The sequence below is a fragment of the Corvus brachyrhynchos genome, unplaced genomic scaffold (assembly GCF_000691975.1).
Source record: "Corvus brachyrhynchos isolate BGI_N302 unplaced genomic scaffold, ASM69197v1 scaffold116, whole genome shotgun sequence".
In the NCBI taxonomy this organism is placed as follows: domain Eukaryota; kingdom Metazoa; phylum Chordata; class Aves; order Passeriformes; family Corvidae; genus Corvus; species Corvus brachyrhynchos.
In genome coordinates, this window is record NW_008240221.1 from 7923178 (window position 1) to 7933482 (window position 10305).

Here is a 10305-nt window from a genome sequence, read left to right on the forward strand (position 1 = left end):
CACTCTTTCTTGAGATAGATTATCCAGCTCATTTCCAAGGAGTATTGGGGGCAGTCAGTTGAACTCCAGGGGTAAAGATTGCCCTTATTTCTCCACGCAGTACTACTAGGTAGCACAGAAAAGTGCTTTTTGAAAACGTGCCAAAGGCTGCATTGATGGCATTAACTGGAAAAAGTTTAATTCTTCTCTCAATATGAATCCCTCAACTCTTGTTAGTCAGAGGTATAGAATGACAAATGCTCACACATAAAGGATAGCAAAACCAAATATCTTAGTTCACCTAAGATAATGCTTAAGAGTTACATGCTACCCATATTAATAGCCCATATGAACCAAATGAAGCTTCAATACACAAGTGAGGCTAAAGGTTATGGATAGGACGTTCCTGATAAAGAATGAAGCTGTGGGCATTCAATTCTGCTCAGATCTTGTCCTCTATTTGCAGGCTTGCAGAAGCAGCTCCCACCGCTGAGCTTTCAGCTGCACAATTCAGAGTGGCTCATGTGCAGGAGAAGGGGCAAACACAGCCCGTACCCATCACTTGCTGCATAGGGGAGCAGGAGGTGCAGCTCACAATGCTTCAGGCTGAGGAGGGAAATGTTTAAACCATTAGATTAGTTTGGAAAGAGTAGGATGAACTGATTGCAGGTTTTGTAAGAAAGTGAGCCAGTCATTTCTTTGGAAATGTATGAAGCTGTTACTTGGAATCTGGAAAGCTTTCGGCACTAAATCCTTGTTTAACATAAGTACCTACCACAGAACTGCCAGTGGGCAAGGTGGGGAGAGAGCTGAATAAACAGAACTTTTTTTCTCTCAGGCATTTTCTGTTTGCTAGCTGAAACTCTGTGTGCTAGATGATGAATCCTATTTTTAGGCATACAGATCTCCGTCTTCAATATCTTGGGAATTTAGAAGCTTTATGCAGTAATTTCAACGCTACTGGAGAAGAGGTTTCCCAAGTTTTCAGCAGCACAGTGCTTCTTGTTACAATTACTATGTCCAGGCCTGAGTCATTCATTAGTTATTGCACAGAAAGGTACAGTTTTGTAAAGGCCATGAAATATGTATTAGCACTCCTTCACTATGAATGTAGTCATACTGAAGTCAGCCTCACTCCCTACTGCAGTAGCAATGATTTGCAGAACAGTGTTTTGAATTTTTACTGGTTTCCTCCATACCAGCATGCAATACCTGGTTTGGCTGCTGCTGTCAACAGTGTCTGATCCATCCTCTGGGGAGCCAAAACATGCTCTATGTCCCACCAAAGAGACTATCAGAGGTGTTATTCTGCCACAAGAAAATCAAGGCCAACAGAAGTGCTTTCTGGATGATTTGGGAGCTCTGATGTTGTCATGCCACAGGGAGGGACAGCAGTTTATATGTGCATGACTGGAAGTTGGACTTCTGTTACCTGGTGTCTGGTTTAGCCACACTGTGGTCAGATCAAGATATGACCACTCCTTGGCCAACATTTTGCAACTCCTGATTTACTGATATCTTTGCCCTTCTAAAATCCCCATGGCATGAAAGGAAGAAGTAAAATGAGGCTCTGTTCCGTGTAAGCCTGGAAAAAACAGCTCTTGCCTAATTTTCGGCAAAATCATGGAGCCCTTATTCAACACTGATTTAGTAAGAAGGAATGCCAAATACAGACTTCAGAAGCTGTACTTAAAGTGAAGCTGTCTGAAATGGTTATTTTTCTAAAACCATGCTAGGTACCTATTGCACTTCCTATTGATTCTACTCCTTTTACTTTCCTCTGGGTACTACAGATGCTTTGTGAAACTTCCAAGCTACAAATCAAATCCATCTGTACAAAACAATAAATAATAATTTTCTAAACCAGCTTTATTTCATATTAACCTCGACACTGAATGCCAGCAGCACCAATTAGCCTTGCAATCCTGTCTGCTGTATAAGGCCTAAAGATTTGAACATAGTCTTTCATCTGTTAGCATTCAAGAGACTGATAAAGATTTACTCTGCTTTTAAAACAAGCTGTACGTGACTGAAATTTACGTCATACTGGGGTGTGCTATAAATAAGGTGAATCTGAAGAGACTGTGAATTTTTCACAGCTTTGTTTCAGAGCTATTCAAAACCATGGTTATCAATGACTGCACCACAAAATTCCTGTCAGCTTAAGATTTCAGTCGCAGCCAGGGACTTTGATGGATGGTTTCTCACTCTTCCCTAGTGAAATATAATTATCAAGGCATAAAAATCACTTAATCGCAAGGCTGGAATGTTTAAGCATAACAGTAATTAGTTCTTCTGTAATGCTTTCAGTTCACAGATGTAAGTATTTTACAACAGAAATTATCACTTCCATTTTATAGTTGAAGTAAACTGAGGCAGAGAAGGAACAGAACAGAGTGTTTTTTACACTGTGGGTTAGAAAGAAGGCTTTGAAGAAAAAACAACTCTTCTCACTGCCAATCCAGAGCTGCTCTTGCCCATGCTAGTTAGAATAAGGTCAGTCAGAAAAACTGTAAGAAAACACAGTTTGCCAAACTGTTCTTTCTGCTGGAATAACCCCCACTAAAAACTCGACTGCTACTGCTGCTACTACTACTACAAAGCAAACTAAGAATGCTGTAGAGTACACTCATTGAGAAGCCTGATACATTTTTTTGAAGAAATTGAAGGGTTCAAAGCTGGCTAGCCAACAGGACACTCCAGCTGGGAATAACAGAATAGGACTCTAGGCCTTTTTTTGTTGTTTTTTGGAAGCAGGGTCATAATTAAGAGCAATGGCTGGGGACATTCATATTGTGACACTTGAATTGAAATTCTTGGACCAGTCCAAGGTGGCCTAAAACAAAAGCATTTGCCAAGAATGTTGTCATTAGCTGAGAACAAAAGCTGGAGGCTTGTGGCCAGGTCACTACTGGGTGGCATTACTCCCATCAGCCACTGTGCAGCTCACTGGACACCCAGGTCTTTGGGTTCTGGAAGAAAGTTGGTTATAAGGGCACTACTGGGAGTGGAGTCTGAGGCTATGCTGGATTAGGAATAGGAAAATAGGAAAACTTGTCTGTTCAGACATGGACAGGATTGAAAGAATATCAACCTTTTTCCTTATTTCTTAGCTGATGGAGAAATTAAGGCTAACTTTCTTACTGTGTTTGATGGGTATATTTAGTCCCCAGTAGAGAGCATAAAGATAGCCACCAGGAGGAAAGGCAGTTTAATAGCACATTTGTGACCAGACACATGGGCTGAAGACCAGCCCTGGTACAGGTGGTTAAACAGTAAAAATTTACTCTAAGCTGTTATGAGTTCTTCATTTCGAGTTACTAATAACCACATATCTGATATCTGAGAGCTCCCAAATGCAGCTTTTCAGCACTTATACTTGTGCAGTTTTGCAATGCTTCACATCTCCCAGGGTCATTCCACCACTGCTTTGTCAAATATGTGATAAAAATTATCTTTCCTATTAAAATCTTTCCTTTTTCCTAGAACAATTGGTAAATTACCTCTGCACCAACTATGAAACAATATCTTGCTCTATTTTTCCCAAATTCATATTCAAACAATGTACTGACTAATTTCCAGTGACTCAGTAGCATTTCACTATAGTGGTCCTGTCATTCTGGAAGGGAAAAGAAATGAGAAGAAATCATGAAAGTGTGAAATGTTGTTCTCCCATGTAGAACAGTCTGAGAGACAGTACCAAGAGCTCTTGCTCATGATGGAAAAATAGATAACCTGTTAATAATTTCTTGTCACTGGTAAATTCAAAATTCCTTCATCTAATGTGCATGAAAGTCTAGTTTAGGACAAGCAATTTTTTGTTTGTTTGTTTTAAAATATCCATGAATATTGCTTTGCCAAGAAGAAAACTTTAAAAGAGCTTCAGATTCTCCTGTCACCATGGGATATGTTGGAGTCTTTTATTTATTCCCTTATGGGATCTGAGCCACAGTTCCGTAATATTTCAAGAGATAACTAGGTAAAAATTTTAAAAAAACCCCCAAAACCTAACTAAAAAAGTAAAATTAAAAAGCTCATTCCAGTAAACAAAACACAAATGATTGGAACCCAAACCACTACCTTCTCTGTAGGAATTTATAACTGAATGCTCATTAGAAGGATATGATGCTGCTAGTCTCAGAAAAAAAAGTCCATGTTATTTTCATCATATTGTGACCTTCACACACTTGTTTGCCTTTCCATGGGTAAAAGTTGGTGGTAACTGAATGCGTGCAGACTACAAGGATGACACTTGGAGAACATCAAAGACAGAGATCTAGGTATGCAGGGTGAGTCAAGAACGTTTGAGGAGCATTAAGGCCTAAAAGAGAGTCTGTCATTTTCATAAAAAGGCCTTGGTTTCTCAACCAATAGGGTGCAATATTTGGTCTCAGAATTGTCTTAAAATAAAGTCCAAAATGGAGAACCTTTGTTTTCAAACAAACAGGCAGCAACAAGAAAGAACAAACAGAAATTTTGTTAAGCTTAAAATAAAACCAGAGTAGTCTGTCCACTGGGGAATACAGACTCGGCCCTTAGTATCTGCTGGTGGTGTAATAAATTCTCTGTCTCCAAACTCCATGAACAGTCAAAAGTTCACGTTACATATTGGTTAGTGTGTTTCTTTAGTAAGTGGGCTGCATATCTGAGATAACAAAAGTACCATGTGTTGCAGCAGATACTACAGTAGGGACTATTCTTACTGAACAGCAGAGGAGATAATCACATAGACCTTATGTAAATAAGCAGAACACACATTACAGCTACAGTAAATCTAAGCAGCTTTCAATTTGCTCTTTCCTTCGCTGCCTAATTTTTCAAGTCTATTGCTTAAACATGTATTTTTTCCCTCTCCTACTGGAATACTTCCTGCCTTCTTTGGTTTAACTCTGCAGTTCTCCATAGGAAATTGGTCTTATATAGACTCTATTTTTGCATCTTTATGGTATTTAATCTCATTTAGAAAATAGTTCTGTAGTACTGCACAAATTATAATCAAATTCATAAAGTTCTTAAGGCATGCACAATATGTGCTCATCTAAAAAGCAACCCTACGGTGTATTTATTTTTATCTGCCACCAGTGGTCTATGTGCATGCATCTCTGTGTGAGAGAGGAAGTGTTTTTATGTGCCTATGCCTGCATGTTTGTGTGTGCTAAAATATATAGCTGCATCTATTTTACATATACACATCAGTATCTGGGGATATGCAGAGCTAATCACATCTAGAAATGTCATTTACTTAGCATTGCTCATGAATACTAGAAAATACCCTGAAGAATTTGCATCTATGTGTCCTAAAGCAGATTACATTCCCTAATGTCAGCCCAAATTACAACAGCTGAAAACTGGCTGATGATTGTAAAAGACAATGTAATTGAGGATATTGGAAAAGAGACAAGAGTCCTTTCTTACTTTGGTCATCTACTAACATCTTTGGGTTATTAGCAAATGGCTTCACAGTATCTCCACTTCCCTAAAATACCCTCCTTTACAAACTCAACTTAAACATGTGAATAGTAAAATCAAAGCAGAATATTTGTTATAATTACCCAGGCGACCAAATATCCCATGTGGACATCCTGGTAGTCAGGCCATATCTGAAAATTAGAGTCATAAAGCATGCACAGAACAAGCTTTAAGTCTCCTGATAATGATTAGCTTCCTGAAGCATCTATTTAATTTCCATCACACTCTGTGAGAACTGCATGGTACATCTGTATGCTGAGAATTAGATCCTGATCTTACCCAAGTCCAAAAGGTAAAAAAAAAGCTGTTGGTGGAAGAGAACAGCCACAGTTTGGCCACGTTCCTGCTTCAGAGCCACTGGTTTCAGCTGATTCCAGCTGATCTTGGCATTGCCTTCTGTGAAATGCTCACAAAGGCAGTATTTGTGATGTTGACACTTGCTCCTTGGGTGCCATCTTTTTCCTTTGGGAGCTAGATAAAGGCAAGTGATTTCCACCATACAGATCACTGAACAAACATTTCCGGCATTCAAATTTAAAGCTGTAATTTTGATTTGATTTGAGGCAATTATTTACCATAGTTACTGTTACTCTTCAGTGTATTAAGGAGCTGAGAATTAGACCTCTGGGGTCTGTAATCCTATTTATGACACTGGGCTCATTAAATCAGCAGTAAGGGTGATGTCAAAATCAGCAGATTAGAAGAAAAACCCCTCACTATTGCAAATCTGCGCAGCTCCAGCAACTTTGAGGCAGATAGACACCTGCTGAGGCACTGGGTTGGCAACTTCAGAGGAAGTGTGCTTTACTGGAGCACAGAAAAAAAGATGTTTTCATCCTGATGCTCACACAGAAAGCCTATTTTTTAATTCCCTTTCTCTCATATCTGTCTCAGGCAGGAGAATACTCCTGTGACTTGGGGTGAGGATTTTTCCAGTATATGGAACAGTAAACAGAGCCTTTTTTAAAAATAGTGAACTGAGGTAATATGCGAGATATGAGCAGTAATATCATTGAATGAAACATGTTTCAGTGTTGCCTATGAGGCGTAAGTGGACCAACACAACTCTGAGATATTCTTGTTCTTTCTTGCTTTGGTGAAAGCTACATTTCTATTTGTATATGGAAAGTGTAATTTGTGTGACTACAGTGAATATACATGATGCATATATATGAAAAAATATAGAATATAGAAAAAAATTTCTGTGCCAGTAAAGTTTCTGTTATAAGTCCTAGAAATCAACAAATACATATTAAATAGCACAGACTAGGGCATCAACTTTATTATGACAAATACAAAGAACCATTCAAAATATGATAGTCATTTAAGCATTTGCCCAAGAAATTACTTTTCTCTCCTCACTTGGCTCTCCAGTCTTTTGTAGTTACTTAGTGATGGATATCCTGTTTCCTTGCGTCTGTGTGGGAGGATGAGTGAAATGAAATGCAGTGTTTCAGCATGGAAAGAGGAAGAAAAAGTATCTAACTGCAGAGCTGAGAATGTCACCAAAGATATGTGCATAGCACCACAAGGTTGGACAACTCTGTATTGAAATATAGATGTCAACAACAGGCAGGCGTATGCATAGGCAAAATACGCACATGAACGTGGAAAAACAGTCCTGGTATATGTGTTTTGCCACCCACTGACATCCACAAGACTTGTCTCTTGGTGTCTGTGCTAAGGCTGGGCCCAGAGTTTGTGCAGAACTACCTACTGCCACAGAAGTAGGGCCACTTGAGGAGACAGTCTTTGTACTGACTGCTTCTGCACCTTCTACTGGGAACAAGCCCAGTTTCCTTCCTTTCTTTCTCCCTTTACTACTTTGAACTGTTTCTGAGGAGCCTGAATTCTACTCTGACCACATCTTTATCTCTTTGAGGCACAAAAGCAAAAATCACTTCCTTTGCATGGATGTTCTTCCAGGCACAGATGTAAGCTAGACCAAGCCTTTGAAGACTAACTTACCTTTAGTGAGGTGTCTCTGAAGCTGCAGAATGAAGAAAAGGGGACACATGTTTGTGTGCATTCTGCAGGCTCCATGGCTGATGCACACTTAAGGCTGTCATGCCCTCTTTCTCCATGGTGCTTGGCATCCAACACCAGGATTTTCTGGCTTTTATCTCAGCCAGCAGAAATAGCAGCAGTGGAAAGGCTCCTTCTTTCCCTCTCATGCCCTCAGTATGCAGAGGCAACATGAAATATCTCACAAGGTTTGCAGTAGAAACAAAAATTTTGGAAGGCCATGTACAGGCTAGAGAATTCCCAACCAAATTTTCCTTCTCAGAAAAATTTGTGCTTTCCCACATCAGCACCTATTACAAGATAACCCAAACTAACACCTAAGCTTTCACACACTGCCAAAATCCCAACACAATGTATGCACACAAATGTCTCTCTATAACCATTCTTGTGTGATGATACTGAAGAGGGAATCTTTAAAATATTGTCCTATTAACTTAACCTTAGAACCTGATTATTCCAAATCAATCACAATACCATTTGGCCACACAAGGGGCACCCAAGGAGAGGTGACAAATACTACAAAGAAGATAAAAGATAATTTAACAAGATGCAAGTTGTAAGGGGTGACAAAGTGTTATTTCCATAATAAGCTTATCTGAGCCTGGGTAAGTTCCTGAACAGGGTGTGGATTTGGCAGTAGCAAAGAAACAGGCCACACAAAGAATGTCTGTTTAGCTAATGAATGCCACTGAAGTGGTTGACTCTCATTTCTCTGGTTTGGATCCTTGCCACCTTTACTCTAATGTCAGACTTTGTTTAATTGGCAAATATACCTTCAAAGGATTGCAGAGCCCTCCATGCTGCTCCATGGGCTGTTAATATTTAATTGTGATTTGTTAAAGGCATACTAACAGTTGATTAAACTATGTGTCTGGGTGCTTTATTGTAATGCAAACCAGCAGCAGGACTTTCTGTGTTCTTTTTTTAGGGGAGAAGGAGAATATTGTCTTAGAGAGAGGAGAGAAAAACATAAATTTATCAGTTTTCCATCAAAAAAAAATTCTTGGAAAGAATCACAGGCTTTGTTGCAAATGTATTTTGGAGGTATGAAATTCATGAAGTGATTTTCTTATCTTTACTTCACTACAAAGAAAAGCAATTAATTCGATGGGAAATTACTGGTATTTAAAACAAGACAGAATAAGCTTTTGCCTTTTGCACTTTCAAATGTGTTAACAAATTTTGAATTTGGAGGAAAAGTTATTAAATTGGGCCTTTTTGATGATCACTTTGAGAATACAAAAGGAAGAATCTTCTTGGAATTTGTCCATGTGTATTACATTTGACTGAAGTTTCGTTTCCATTGAACTTGCAGAAAGCAAGAAATAGCATCTAGGACACAATTCAAAACAGTACATCTGAAGGACTGTGTTACATGAATGACTCAAAATCACAAGTGCTTACACAATTTCTAAACATTACTATTTGTGTTAACTGAATGACAAAAATAAGTCTGTGTAATAGTCTCTATTCAAACAAAAGTTATGTTCAAGCCCATGGTAGAAATAGCAATGTGAAAATGAAAGATAAAGAGAATACTTGGTAAAAAATTTTCAGTCTTGGCCCAAGTGCATTCAACAAAAAAATCACCCATCTGCACCCATTTCTTTACTATGAAAATCCTTAGTTCTTTTTCATTAAATAAGTACTCTTTTACAGTAGCTTTTTATCTTCCTAAGAAATCTGAGTCAGTCAATAAAAAAAAACCATCAAAGAGGTTACTTAGCACCTGTAAGCAATAATTTACACTGATGCCAACCCTTTGAAAGTGAAGGGGCACATTACGTTCTTGACATATGTGAGTAATTTCCCTTGAGTTCGTTTCTGTTATTGCCATGTAGAAAATAAGGCTTGTTCTCAGAGAGTAAATATGCAAAAGTATTTTTTAGAATTTGTTTTATGATACATCTGGTCAAAATGTGGGACAACATTTCTTCAGCTACTTTAGCCTATTCCTTTCCACAACATCTGAAATATTGATAACCTCAGAAATTTTAAAAATTCCTTTGTGAATAAAGACAAAGCCATGATTTTTAGTTATAACACTGAAACCTCACAGAAGTCACATGTCTTGATTTATTGAAGCCTTTTTCTTCTTGCATATTTCTGAGGATGAGGGAAGCTAATCATCCCGTATTACCTCCAGCTTACCTGCTGAATTGCCAGTCATTTTTGAAAAGTTTGACAATTTCTCTCCAAGAAAAGGCAGAGAAGGATTTGTCTTCAGGAGCTGTATGCAGCTGCTCCAATAACCTTACCTGGACAGGCAGAGGTGCTGGGGCTGCCCAGCATACACAGCCAGTCAGCAGAGCCAGGAGATACCAGCCCTATTTACAAGGACATAACAAAACCAGGATCCAGAGCCTGAGGCTCAGGCAATTGGCTTATCCTAAGGCAGGAAAACCAGTTTGGTTTTATGCTACTATTTTTTTTACATTGGGGGTAAAATAAGGCATTTATGGGTTTGTTAATAATTTTCTTCATGGTGCTAAATGGGGGGATTTTGAAACAGAACTCATACCAGCTCTGAAGCTGTCCATCTAAACCAGAGCTACAGATTGACATCTCTCTAGTCAGCAGTAGTGTGCTCTTTCTTAAATTCCTAGACTAATAATTTTTCCAAATCTTTGGACATTAACTAGTTTTTTCAAAACTGCTATCTCTCACCATTCATATTAAATTTGTCTCCTCATTACTCATCTGTGTGTCAGATAGCCCACAGCAGCCTTGGTCACTGTGATCTGTGGCAGCAGTTTCCACAGAATCATCTCATATTCTGCAGAAAGAATCTCTTTTCCATCAGATGCACCTTTGATGCTTCATCTCACTGAA